Here is a 14229-nt window from a genome sequence, read left to right on the forward strand (position 1 = left end):
CCTGCACCACAGAGACAACACGGACACAAACAAAGGAGACAGCTGCTTCTGCATCCAGCGCTCAAAGAACATCACAGACATCTGCAGAGCGTCCTGAGGTGAGATAGTAATCAAACAATGACTTGGGTCACATTATTGAGGAGTTCGATGATAAAACGAGTGATCAGGAGAGGACTGATCACTGTGCACGACTATAAAGAGATATGTGAAAAATACAGCGAACAAGAAGTGGGGTGGAGCTGGAGATAAAGTTCTGAGTGTCCTTTTGCGATTCAGTGCCTTTTAAACCTGTTTTACTCTGGGGGAAAAATTTAAACAGTGAGAGTAAAATAAATTGGACCCAACGTGCCTGACAAGCGCTGAATAAATGGACCGCTAAGGGTTAAGGAAACGACCCAGAAGGACCGGTGTTGCTATATCATATGTGGGTGTTTTGTTTTGCCACCAGATATATTGCATTGCACCACGAGCACTACAGCACACACCCAGGACTGGTGACTGTGTTTATTATTTGGGACTGCAACCTGTTGATTTATGCCAGTGCAGTACATATTGCTGTGTATTGCCTGGGATTATTGTTTGGTCATCAGACCAGGATTATAATTAAAAACCTGTTCTGAGTGGATTACACCTGTCTGTGTCCTGATTGCGCACTGCAACCACTTTGCCACATTCTGTCACAAGACTAGAATAAAATCAAGAATAAAAACCGTACATACGTTTTCCTTTTCTTGAATAATTTTATACTCCTTCCAATGGTGCCGATCGATGTGTTTTCTTAAATTCATCAAGCCTCTGCCTCCTTTTTAAACTGAACAGTGACAAACAATGCAATGGAAAACGTCTTTCTCTTTACCTGAGCAAAGTAAATATCTAAATAGGAGCTCTGCATTTTACTGGAAACATTTGCTTTAGTGACCTTCTGGGTGACTGACGTGACCTGCCTCACATAAGACAGTTTACAAACGAGAGGAGGCCATTTGGCCCATCTTGCTCATTTGGTTGTTAGTAGCTTATTGATCCCAGAATCTCATCAAGCAGCTTCTTGAAGGATCCCAGGGTGTCAGCTTCAACAACATTACTGGGGAGTTGATTCCAGACCCTCACAATTCTCTGTGTAAAAAAAGTGTCTCCTATTTTCTGTTCTGAATGGCTCTTTGTCTAATCTCCATTTGTGACCCCTGGTCCTTGTGTCTTTTTTCAGGCTGAAAAAGTCCCTTGGGTCGACACTGTCAATACCTTTTAGAATTTTGAATGCTTGAATCAGATCGCCGCGTCGTCTTCTTTGTTCAAGACTGAACAGATTCAATTCTTTTAGCCTGTCTGCATATGACATGCCTTTTAAGCCCGGAATAATTCTGGTCGCTCTTCTTTGCGCTCTTTCTAGAGCAGCAATATCCTTTTTGTAGCGAGGTGACCAGTACTGAACACAGTATTCAATACATAAGAACCTGTCTCATTTTCTACCATTCTGAAAAGTTATAGTGAAACTTTAGAGTGGTGTTACACAGAGAGATGTAAAGTCATGTGACAGATGACCAACCAGACACCTGAAGCCTGAGCCACTAATCAAGCTTTGGGAGCCTGATCTGGGATGGCCACCCTGACCACCCAGTTCAGAAAAACCTGTATGGACCACTGATGCTGAAGTCTAACACGATTTATTTAACTCTTCAATGGAGGTATGGTATGTACCATGGTACAGGGCTGAACTGGATATCAGACCGGTTTTAATAGTGCAATAAGCATCCCTAATATATACGTACACACACGTACGTTCATATGTGAATTGAATCTATTCAGTCTTGAACAAAGAAGACGACGCGGCGATCTGATTCAAGCATTCAAAATTCTAAAAGGTATTGACAGTGTCGACCCAAGGGACTTTTTCAACCTGAAAAAAGAAACAAGGATCAGGGGTCACAAATGGAGATTAGACAAAGGGGCATTCAGAACAGAAAATAGGAGGCACTTTTTTACACAGAGAATCGTGAGGGTCTGGAATCAACTCCCCAGTAATGTTGTTGAAGCTGACACCCTGGGATCCTTCAAGAAGCTGCTTGATGATATTCTGGGATCAATAAGCTACTGACAACCAAACGAGCAAGATGGGCCGAATGGCCTCGTTTGTAAACTTTCTTATGCTCTTCTAAAAAGGGAGAGGGAGAATGTATGTAGACTTCAACTAGCGGTTGTTGTGAAACTGTGAGGGAGGGAGAGAGAGAGGATGAACGAGAGGGTCGTAACTGTGAAGCAATCACAAGAAATGTGAGTCTATGGAGTGGAGGAGAGAAAAAAGATACTTGAGAGAGAAGGAGAGTGTGGAGACGATTGAAGATAAATTAGAAATAGTTTATTATTTTGTCATGAACCGCGGCCCAAAAAGGGATTTGTTGTGCCACCAGTTGCTAAATGAAAATTAAATTGGTCGTAGTTTGGAGTAGACAAACAAAACATACTAGCACTAACAAACAAAAGGAACGCTAAACAAACCAGTATCGTGCTGATCTAAGTCAGCGCGTATGGAAATGGTAATTGTATTATTTTAAAGTTATTCCTTTTTTTCGCTCCTGTTCTCTCGCCTTGAACACAGAACCCGAATGAGTGAAACACTGCATCTTTTATGCAGCTGTACCAGACTCGATTGCTAGTCATTCAATTTGGAATCTCAGTACATCTGCAGGTGAACTAAATTGTGCCATCCTTGTGCCTAAATACAATTATATATTTTAAATCCCTCGTGCTCCACGTAGCCCCATTATATCCTGTTCAATACCTGTACACCAACGTTAACACACCAGACGCAACACAACACAAAACACACACAGGGCCGGGGCACACTGCCACAGTGACGTGCAAAGAAGATTCACTCAGACAAACTTTGTGATTCAACAAAATCAGTTTTAATATAAAGAGCTGTGTTTATCTGCACACGGCTTTCAACTTGTTTCCAAGGAAACCAGACTCACCGCAGCAGCTCTGTACAGGATGTGTTTCGTTAAAAAGGGTCCCTGAGAGTACGAGGCGCAGAGAGACAGAGAGAGAGAGAGAAACGGGGTCAGGGGGAGAGATTGAGAGATTCCTGAATCATTAACGTTCTCTTCTCTGTGTCTTTAACTCGCTTTTCTTCTTCGTTGTCTTCACGCCCTCATTTTCTTGGTCTGTTTTTTGTTGTTCTCGTTCTTTCTATTCATTCAAATGATTTCTTCCTCCTGTTCCATTTCATTCTTCCTTGCATCCAGAACTATTAAACACTAAATAGAGCCCAATGTAACCTTTCTCAATGTAGTGCAACACCTGAAGACACTGAGAAAGACTTCTAGGGGAAACGTTAGTCTTTGAATTCACATTGAAGACACTGAGAAAGACTTCTAGTGGAAACGTTAGTCTTTGAATTCACACTGAAGACACTGAGAAAGACTTCTAGTGGAAACGTTAGTCATTGAATTTACACTGAAGACACTGAGAAAGACTTCTAGTGGAAACGTTTGCCATTGAATTCACACTGAAGACACTGAGAAAGACTTCTAGTGGAAACGTTTGCCATTGAATTCACACTGAAGACACTGAGAAAGACTTCTAGTGGAAACGCTGGTCATTGAATTCACACTGAAGACACTGAGAAAGACTTCTAGTGGAAACGTTGGTCTTTGAATTCACACTGAAGACACTGAGAAAGACTTCTAGTGGAAACGTTTGTCATTGAATTCACATTGAAGACACTGAGAAAGACTTCTAGTGGAAACGTTAGTCTTTGAATTCACATTGAAGACACTGAGAAAGACTTCTAGTGGAAACGTTAGTCTTTGAATTCACATTGAAGACACTGAGAAAGACTTCTAGTGGAAACACTGGTCATTGAATTTACACTGAAGACACTGAGAAAGACTTCTAGTGGAAACGTTAGTCTTTGAATTCACATTGAAGACACTGAGAAAGACTTCTAGTGGAAACGTTAGTCTTTGAATTCACATTGAAGACACTGAGAAAGACTTCTAGTGGAAACGTTAGTCTTTGAATTCACATTGAAGACACTGAGAAAGACTTCTAGTGGAAACACTGGTCATTGAATTTACACTGAAGACACCGAGAAAGACTTCTAATGGAAATGTTAGTCTTTGAATTCACACTGAAGTAAGGCAAGGGGTTCATGCTGTAAGAAGCACTTATTCAAGTTTGTAAATATAAATGAGAAACAAGCAGAGAAACAGCAGCATCCTAAAAGAACATTAAAAACAAAAACCAACTCACACAGAAACACCCCTGAACAACCCGACAGTCTGCCCCGGGCCAATCAGCTACATTAGATACTGTCCTGTTGGGCATTAGGCAAGCAATTCCATTCAGCTCAGTTACACCCTCTGGGGTATTAAACTCTTCCAGGTCTGGACTGAATTCCACTCTGTTCCACCCCTGGGGGTAATAAATTCCAGTCCATGGGTGTTCTCTCCCTGTGGCAGTTCTGCCCTGTTTGGGGTATTGAATTCTATGACAGTTACCCCAGGGTGGTACAGTCACTGTTTGGGTATCAGACTCCAGCCCCCCCCTGTCCGGGGCTGTAGAGGGCAGTAGCGGGCAGTGCCACCTCTCAGGATTGCAAGGTTATTTTCGTCACACTGTCAGTCGCAGCGGCTCAGTTCTTTTTTATATCAGCCTCACCTCGTGGGGGCAGGGGGCATGTTTAAACTGTACTGTTGTAGAGTAGGCAAACCAAAACCTCAAGGGCAGAAACCAGGAGCGAAGACACGCAGTGTGGACATGAACTGAGCAGAGCGGAAACACTTCTTCACACAGAGAGTGTAGAGGGGTGTAATGGGTTACCAGGGGTTACCAAGGACCACCAAGCCACATAGCTGATGCTGAATCCTCAGACCCAACTTGACAAGGTTCTGAGATCAATCAGCTACTCAGAACCGGACCAGCTCTGATGGGCTGAACCCTCTCAATACGGGAATTCTCTTTCATTCTTCTTTTGTAAACTGCCTCTCACGCTGTTTAATTGCCCTTCGCAGTCCTGCCTCTCACGCTGTTTAATTGCCCTTCACAGTCCTGCCTCTCACGCTGTTTAATTGCCCTTCACAGTCCTGCCTCTCACGCTGTTTAATTGCCCTTCACAGTCCTGCCTCTCACGCTGTTTAATTGCCCTTCGCGGTTCTGTTCTTTGCCCAGGTCACAGGTGGAAATGGCTTTGCCAGATGATCATGTGACTCCTCTCGGCTCTCCTCAGCAGGGCATCGGCTGAACCCTCCTCCCCGTCACCTGACAGGAAGAGAAGAGAGTGCCTTCATCAGTGTTACTGAAACTAAACTGAGTCAAGCAGAGCAGCAGTTGGGCTCCAGTGCCTTCATCAGTGTTACTGAAACTAAACTGAGTCAAGCAGAGCAGCGTTTGGGCTCTAGTGCCTTCATCAGTGTTATTGAAACTAAACTGAGTCAAGCAGACCAGCGTTTGGGCTCCAGTGCCTTCATCAGTGTTACTGAAACTAAACTGAGTCAAGCAGAGCAGCGTTTGGGCTCCAGTGCCTTCATCAGTGTTACTGAAACTAAACTGAGTCAAGCAGAGCAGCGTTTGGGCTCCAGTGCCTTCATCAGTGTTACTGAAACTAAACTGAGTCAAGCAGAGCAGCGTTTGGGCTCCAGTGCCTTCATCAGTGTTACTGAAACTAAACTGAGTCAAGCAGACCAGCGTTTGGGCTCTAGTGCCTTCATCAGTGTTACTGAAACTAAACTGAGTCAAGCAGAGCAGCGTTTGGGCTCCAGTGCCTTCATCAGTGTTACTGAAACTAAACTGAGTCAAGCAGAGCAGCGTTTGGGCTCCAGTGCCTTCATCAGTGTTACTGAAACTAAACTGAGTCAAGCAGAGCAGCGTTTGGGCTCCAGTGCCTTCATCAGCGTTACTGAAACTAAACTGAGTCAAGCAGAGCAGCGTTTGGGCTCTAGTGCCTTCATCAGTGTTACTGAAACTAAACTGAGTCAAGCAGAGCAGCGTTTGGGCTCCAGTGCCTTCATCAGTGTTACTGAAACTAAACTGAGTCAAGCAGAGCAGCGTTTGGGCTCTAGTGCCTTCATCAGTGTTACTGAAACTAAACTGAGTCAAGCAGAGCAGCGTTTGGGCTCCAGTGCCTTCATCAGTGTTACTGAAACTAAACTGAGTCAAGCAGACCAGCGTTTGGGCTCCAGTGCCTTCATCAGTGTTACTGAAACTAAACTGAGTCAAGCAGAGCAGCGTTTGGGCTCTAGTGCCTTCATCAGTGTTACTGAAACTAAACTGAGTCAAGCAGAGCAGCGTTTGGGCTCTAGTGCCTTCATCAGTGTTACTGAAACTAAACTGAGTCAAGCAGAGCAGCGTTTGGGCTCCAGTGCCTTCATCAGTGTTACTGAAACTAAACTGAGTCAAGCAGAGCAGCGTTTGGGCTCTAGTGCCTTCATCAGTGTTACTGAAACTAAACTGAGTCAAGCAGAGCAGCGTTTGGGCTCTAGTGCCTTCATCAGTGTTACTGAAACTAAACTGAGTCAAGCAGAGCAGCGTTTGGGCTCTAGTGCCTTCATCAGTGTTACTGAAACTAAACTGAGTCAAGCAGACCAGCGTTTGGGCTCCAGTGCCTTCATCAGTGTTACTGAAACTAAACTGAGTCAAGCAGAGCAGCGTTTGGTGTGTATTAGTGCCTTCATCAGTGTTACTGAAACTAAACTGAGTCAAGCAGAGCAGCGTTTGGGCTCTAGTGCCTTCATCAGTGTTACTGAAACTAAACTGAGTCAAGCAGAGCAGCGTTTGGGCTCCAGTGCCTTCATCAGTGTTACTGAAACTAAACTGAGTCAAGCAGACCAGCGTTTGGGCTCCAGTGCCTTCATCAGTGTTACTGAAACTAAACTGAGTCAAGCAGAGCAGCGTTTGGGCTCCAGTGCCTTCATCAGTGTTACTGAAACTAAACTGAGTCAAGCAGACCAGCGTTTGGGCTCCAGTGCCTTCATCAGTGTTACTGAAACTAAACTGAGTCAAGCAGAGCAGCGTTTGGGCTCCAGTGCCTTCATCAGTGTTACTGAAACTAAACTGAGTCAAGCAGAGCAGCGTTTGGTGTGTATTAGTGCCTTCATCAGTGTTACTGAAACTAAACTGAGTCAAGCAGAGCAGCGTTTGGAGTCAAGCAGACCAGCGTTTGGGCTCTAGTGCCTTCATCAGTGTTACTGAAACTAAACTGAGTCAAGCAGAGCAGCGTTTGGGCTCTAGTGCCTTCATCAGTGTTACTGAAACTAAACTGAGTCAAGCAGAGCAGCGTTTGGTGTGTATTAGTGCCTTCATCAGTGTTACTGAAACTAAACTGAGTCAAGCAGAGCAGCGTTTGGGCTCCAGTGCCTTCATCAGTGTTACTGAAACTAAACTGAGTCAAGCAGAGCAGCGTTTGGGCTCTAGTGCCTTCATCAGTGTTACTGAAACTAAACTGAGTCAAGCAGAGCAGCGTTTGGGCTCCAGTGCCTTCATCAGTGTTACTGAAACTAAACTGAGTCAAGCAGAGCAGCGTTTGGGCTCCAGTGCCTTCATCAGTGTTACTGAAACTAAACTGAGTCAAGCAGAGCAGCGTTTGGGCTCTAGTGCCTTCATCAGTGTTACTGAAACTAAACTGAGTCAAGCAGAGCAGCGTTTGGGCTCTAGTGCCTTCATCAGTGTTACTGAAACTAAACTGAGTCAAGCAGACCAGCGTTTGGGCTCCAGTGCCTTCATCAGTGTTACTGAAACTAAACTGAGTCAAGCAGAGCAGCGTTTGGGCTCCAGTGCTTTCATCAGTGTTACTGAAACTAAACTGAGTCAAGCAGAGCAGCGTTTGGTGTGTATTAGTGCCTTCATCAGTGTTACTGAAACTAAACTGAGTCAAGCAGAGCAGCGTTTGGTGTGTATTAGTGCCTTCATCAGTGTTACTGAAACTAAACTGAGTCAAGCAGACCAGCGTTTGGGCTCCAGTGCCTTCATCAGTGTTACTGAAACTAAACTGAGTCAAGCAGAGCAGCGTTTGGGCTCCAGTGCCTTCATCAGTGTTACTGAAACTAAACTGAGTCAAGCAGAGCAGCGTTTGGGCTCCAGTGCCTTCATCAGTGTTACTGAAACTAAACTGAGTCAAGCAGAGCAGCGTTTGGGCTCCAGTGCTTCATCAGTGTTACTGAAACTAAACTGAGTCAAGCAGAGCAGCGTTTGGGCTCCAGTGCCTTCATCAGTGTTACTGAAACTAAACTGAGTCAAGCAGAGCAGCGTTTGGGCTCCAGTGCCTTCATCAGTGTTACTGAAACTAAACTGAGTCAAGCAGAGCAGCGTTTGGTGTGTATTAGTGCCTTCATCTTCCAGAAGTTCACTGGATCAGGAACTCAAACCAGAAGAGTTTGCAGACAAATGTTTGAATGCCTTCGTTTGAATGTGGAAACATTAATCTGAATTTCTATTGCAGTTTGTGTGTGTGTTTCTCACCGATTCTGAAGTTGATGTATCCCTCTCCTCCACTCATCACCAGCTCCGTCTGCACGCCCTCCACAGCCAGCGAGGGGTTAACACAGCCTGCACAATTACACACAAAGACACAGAGGGGGATCACAACCAGCGACAATCCAACACTACACTCGGACACACAGACAGGAAGACAGACACACACAAACACAAAACAGACAGACACACACACACACCTGGCACAGAGATGAAGAATCTGACGGCGTCTCTATGTCCATGATAACAGAGCTGAGCGCCAGGCAGAGAGCAGTATGGGATACCGGAGGTCTGAGAGTCTGCATCACTGAGGGGCTCTGAGAGAGAGAGAAAGAGACAGAGAGAGAGACCCAGATCTGTAAGAATAAAGTCTTGCACAATAAGGTTATTTTATATATATATATTTTATAAACACACACACACTACTTTTCTATAGGGTTTTTAACCCTAACGCTATTCCCACCCCCACACAAGCAGCCAAAGCAACCAGTCAACACAGGCTTACAAGTAAAGGTAGACAGTCAGCAGAGTGTTTTAATCTGGAATTTTAATTCATGAAAACGCAAAACAGTAATAAAGCTGTAAATCAAAAGAAACCGTTTTTATTATCGATCCTCACTGAACAGAAACGAAAGCTTCACGCACACGGTTTTAAATTCGCTGGATGCCTCGGAGCGCTAGCATTCAAGCAGACTATGAATTTGGTTAAAAACTGTGTCACATCACATCGAAGAAACGTTATCCTTTGTAACATAATGAAAATGGAAATGCTGACCCCACATTGATGAGTAAACTGGAGCGTCTCGATGAGCAGGTGAGGCGGCGCTGCGTGAGTTAGAGAATGTACAGGCAAACTGGATGCTCTGCTACGTTTGTGAAAATATTGTCACGCTGTTTTCACCAAACAACAAGTATCAAGCTGTCTGGTATGCATTCTGGGAGCTGTAGTTCAAATGGGAGTGGGTGTCTATGATTGCAAAATGTACAGGCTCCCCCAGAACTACAGATCCCACGACGTCACTTGCACACAGGTTTTGCTGACCCAAGCACACTCTCAAGGGCGGGATTCCTTGCTGAGAGGATTTCAGACCGTCCCGGATCCTGGGCGGTTATCTTTTGATCGTTAACAATGCAGGAACCGTTTCAGAATAACAGTGTGGCAAGATCCACTACAGAGGGGATTCCAGACCAAGAAGCAATACACAGCAGGCAGAGGTACTGCAGGTGAGACGCCAGCTGAATCAATCGATCTTTATTTATCTATATAGCGCCTTTCATAGCGGAGCACCATCACAAAGCGCTTTACGAGACAGCGAGGAACAATTCGCTCAGGGCTTTTATTAATGAAACAAAACACAAAACAAAACATCAAAAAAACCCACACAAAAACAAGCAGAGCCGCTTTCCCGTATTGTATTCAGTTCTCCGATCCCTCTCTCTCTCTCTCCTCTTATAAGAGGTGGCTGCTTCCAGTTAGAACCAATTATTCTACTAAGCAGCAGCCATGTTCTCACAGGACAGGAATTAACCCCATCCCTGCCAAAAACCACCCACCACCTAACTCTCAAAACAGCACAATATTTAAAGGCAGAGCACAATACGGGTATCCAGATCTCGTTGACCACACACGGGGCGTCACGAAGCTCCCCGCGCCTTCACAGCATTGCAAGTCAAGGGAACATGCAACGGGCAATTCCGACAAACCACGGCAAAGTATTCAATGTGCAAAGCTGGGGGTTTAACATTGAGCACCCAACTCAACCCTAACTATAGTGGCCCTGGGCCATATATATATAGAGAGAGAGAGAGAAGCCAATCAATACTTTGCATTGATGAAAGCAACCAATCCTGCAAGTTACCTGCAACGTCTGAGAGCCAATCACAGCTCGACCGGAGTCACAGACACAGCAACCAAGCGAGACAGGGACAGTTCAGTAATATCGCTCTATCATGTACAGATTGAAAAGGCTTTGGCTGATGGTAGAAACACGATGAGTGAGGAGGCATTTTAGAGTGGTGTCTGATGAGAGACTGGATTGGTGCTTCAGACTCTAATGAGAGACTGGATTGGTGCTTCAGACTCTAATGAGAGACTGGATTGGTGCTTCAGACTCTAATGAGAGACTGGATTGGGGGATCAGACTCTAATGAGAGACTGGATTGGTGCTTCAGACTCTAATGAGAGACTGGATTGGTGCTTCAGACTCTAATGAGAGACTGGATTGGTGCTTCAGACTCTAATGAGAGACTGGATTGGTGCTTCAGACTCTAATGAGAGACTGGATTGGTGCTTCAGACTCTAATGAGAGACTGGATTGGTGCTTCAGACTCTAATGAGAGACTGGATTGGTGCTTCAGACTCTAATGAGAGACTGGATTGGTGCTTCAGACTCTAATGAGAGACTGGATTGGTGCTTCAGACTCTAATGAGAGACTGGATTGGTGCTTCAGACTCTAATGAGAGACTGGATTGGTGCTTCAGACTCTAATGAGAGACTGGATTGGTGCTTCAGACTCTAATGAGAGACTGGATTGGGGGATCAGACTCTAATGAGAGACTGGATTGGTGCTTCAGACTCTAATGAGAGACTGGATTGGTGCTTCAGACTCTAATGAGAGACTGGATTGGTGCTTCAGACTCTAATGAGAGACTGGATTGGTGCTTCAGACTCTAATGAGAGACTGGATTGGTGCTTCAGACTCTAATGAGAGACTGGATTGGTGCTTCAGACTCTAATGAGAGACTGGATTGGTGCTTCAGACTCTAATGAGAGACTGGATTGGTGCTTCAGACTCTAATGAGAGACTGGATTGGTGCTTCAGACTCTAATGAGAGACTGGATTGGTGCTTCAGACTCTAATGAGAGACTGGATTGGTGGATCAGACTCTAATGAGAGACTGGATTGGTGCTTCAGACTCTAATGAGAGACTGGATTGGTGCTTCAGACTCTAATGAGAGACTGGATTGGTGCTTCAGACTCTAATGAGAGACTGGATTGGTGCTTCAGACTCTAATGAGAGACTGGATTGGTGCTTCAGACTCTAATGAGAGACTGGATTGGTGCTTCAGACTCTAATGAGAGACTGGATTGGTGCTTCAGACTCTAATGAGAGACTGGATTGGTGCTTCAGACTCTAATGAGAGACTGGATTGGTGCTTCAGACTCTAATGAGAGACTGGATTGGTGCTTCAGACTCTAATGAGAGACTGGATTGGTGCTTCAGACTCTAATGAGAGACTGGATTGGTGCTTCAGACTCTAATGAGAGACTGGATTGGTGCTTCAGACTCTAATGAGAGACTGGATTGGTGCTTCAGACTCTAATGAGAGACTGGATTGGTGCTTCAGACTCTAATGAGAGACTGGATTGGTGCTTCAGACTCTAATGAGAGACTGGATTGGTGCTTCAGACTCTAATGAGAGACTGGATTGGTGCTTCAGACTCTAATGAGAGACTGGATTGGTGCTTCAGACTCTAATGAGAGACTGGATTGGTGCTTCAGACTCTAATGAGAGACTGGATTGGGGGATCAGACTCTAATGAGAGACTGGATTGGTGCTTCAGACTCTAATGAGAGACTGGATTGGTGCTTCAGACTCTAATGAGAGACTGGATTGGTGCTTCAGACTCTAATGAGAGACTGGATTGGTGCTTCAGACTCTAATGAGAGACTGGATTGGTGCTTCAGACTCTAATGAGAGACTGGATTGGTGCTTCAGACTCTAATGAGAGACTGGATTGGTGCTTCAGACTCTAATGAGAGACTGGATTGGTGCTTCAGACTCTAATGAGAGACTGGATTGGTGCTTCAGACTCTAATGAGAGACTGGATTGGTGCTTCAGACTCTAATGAGAGACTGGATTGGTGCTTCAGACTCTAATGAGAGACTGGATTGGTGCTTCAGACTCTAATGAGAGACTGGATTGGTGCTTCAGACTCTAATGAGAGACTGGATTGGTGCTTCAGACTCTAATGAGAGACTGGATTGGTGCTTCAGACTCTAATGAGAGACTGGATTGGTGCTTCAGACTCTAATGAGAGACTGGATTGGTGCTTCAGACTCTAATGAGAGACTGGATTGGTGCTTCAGACTCTAATGAGAGACTGGATTGGTGCTTCAGACTCTAATGAGAGACTGGATTGGTGCTTCAGACTCTAATGAGAGACTGGATTGGTGCTTCAGACTCTAATGACAGACTGGATTGGTGCTTCAGACTCTAATGAGAGACTGGATTGGTGCTTCAGACTCTAATGAGAGACTGGATTGGTGCTTCAGACTCTAATGAGAGACTGGATTGGTGCTTCAGACTCTAATGAGAGACTGGATTGGTGCTTCAGACTCTAATGAGAGACTGGATTGGGGGATCAGACTCTAATGAGAGACTGGATTGGTGCTTCAGACTCTAATGAGAGACTGGATTGGTGCTTCAGACTCTAATGAGAGACTGGATTGGTGCTTCAGACTCTAATGAGAGACTGGATTGGTGCTTCAGACTCTAATGAGAGACTGGATTGGTGCTTCAGACTCTAATGAGAGACTGGATTGGTGCTTCAGACTCTAATGAGAGACTGGATTGGTGCTTCAGACTCTAATGAGAGACTGGATTGGTGCTTCAGACTCTAATGAGAGACTGGATTGGTGCTTCAGACTCTAATGAGAGACTGGATTGGTGCTTCAGACTCTAATGAGAGACTGGATTGGTGCTTCAGACTCTAATGAGAGACTGGATTGCTGCTTCAGACTCTAATGAGAGACTGGATTGGGGGATCAGACTCTAATGAGAGACTGGATTGCTGCTTCAGACTCTAATAAGAGACTGGATTGGTGCTTCAGACTCTAATGAGAGACTGGATTGCTGCTTCAGACTCTAATGAGAGACTGGATTGCTGCTTCAGACTTCAGTAAGAATGGTTTAATAATTGCTCTGTTTATTCAGGCAATCTCCAAATCAAGCTATTTGGTCACGCTGACAGTCGTTACTTTTGGAGAAAGTCTGGCGAGGTGTACAAAGAAAAGATCGCCATGCCTACAGTCAAGCACGGAGCTGGTACAGGAAATTGATTTCCAATACACGGTATTCCAAGACACATACCTAAAAATACTGGCCAATCACCTGAAACCCTCCGCTACAAAACTTGGTTTAAAGCAGAGCTGGACGTTCAAACACGGCATCGACCCAAAGCACACATCAAAATCTACTTCAGAATGGCTAAAGGAGAATGAAATCAAGGCTCTGGAACGGCCTCGTCAAAGTCCTGATCTAAATCCGACTGAGAATCGTTGGTATGAGTTGAAGGCAGCTGCGCACAGGAGAGGTCCTCGGAATTTGAACGAACTGGAACAATTTTGCGTTGAAGAATGGTCAAGAGTCGCTAAAGAATCATTCCAAAAGCTCACCGACAAATATCCTAAATGTTTAATAGAGGGTATTATTGCTAACGGTCTGCCAGTCTGAAATGTGCACAAAAATATGACATTTATTCTTACTTAAATATGTTTATGAACAGCACGCTGATATAACACACAGGGGTGTGTCCGTTTGCACAGGGATCCCTTTATATATTTATCTGCCACTGAATTCTGTGTGTTTTACTTAACATCATGTAATCAAAGAAACTACAAAATTGTTAAAAAAAAGAGTCTACAGGAAGCCATCATAGCAGTGCAGTAGTATTTCACGTGAGATTCCAAATGTCACATTCTCAATTGTTGTCAGTTTCTCACCTTGAAGAAGGGGGAGTGAGAAGACTGCTCCACT

This window comes from Polyodon spathula, chromosome 54 (assembly GCF_017654505.1).
Source record: "Polyodon spathula isolate WHYD16114869_AA chromosome 54, ASM1765450v1, whole genome shotgun sequence".
In the NCBI taxonomy this organism is placed as follows: domain Eukaryota; kingdom Metazoa; phylum Chordata; class Actinopteri; order Acipenseriformes; family Polyodontidae; genus Polyodon; species Polyodon spathula.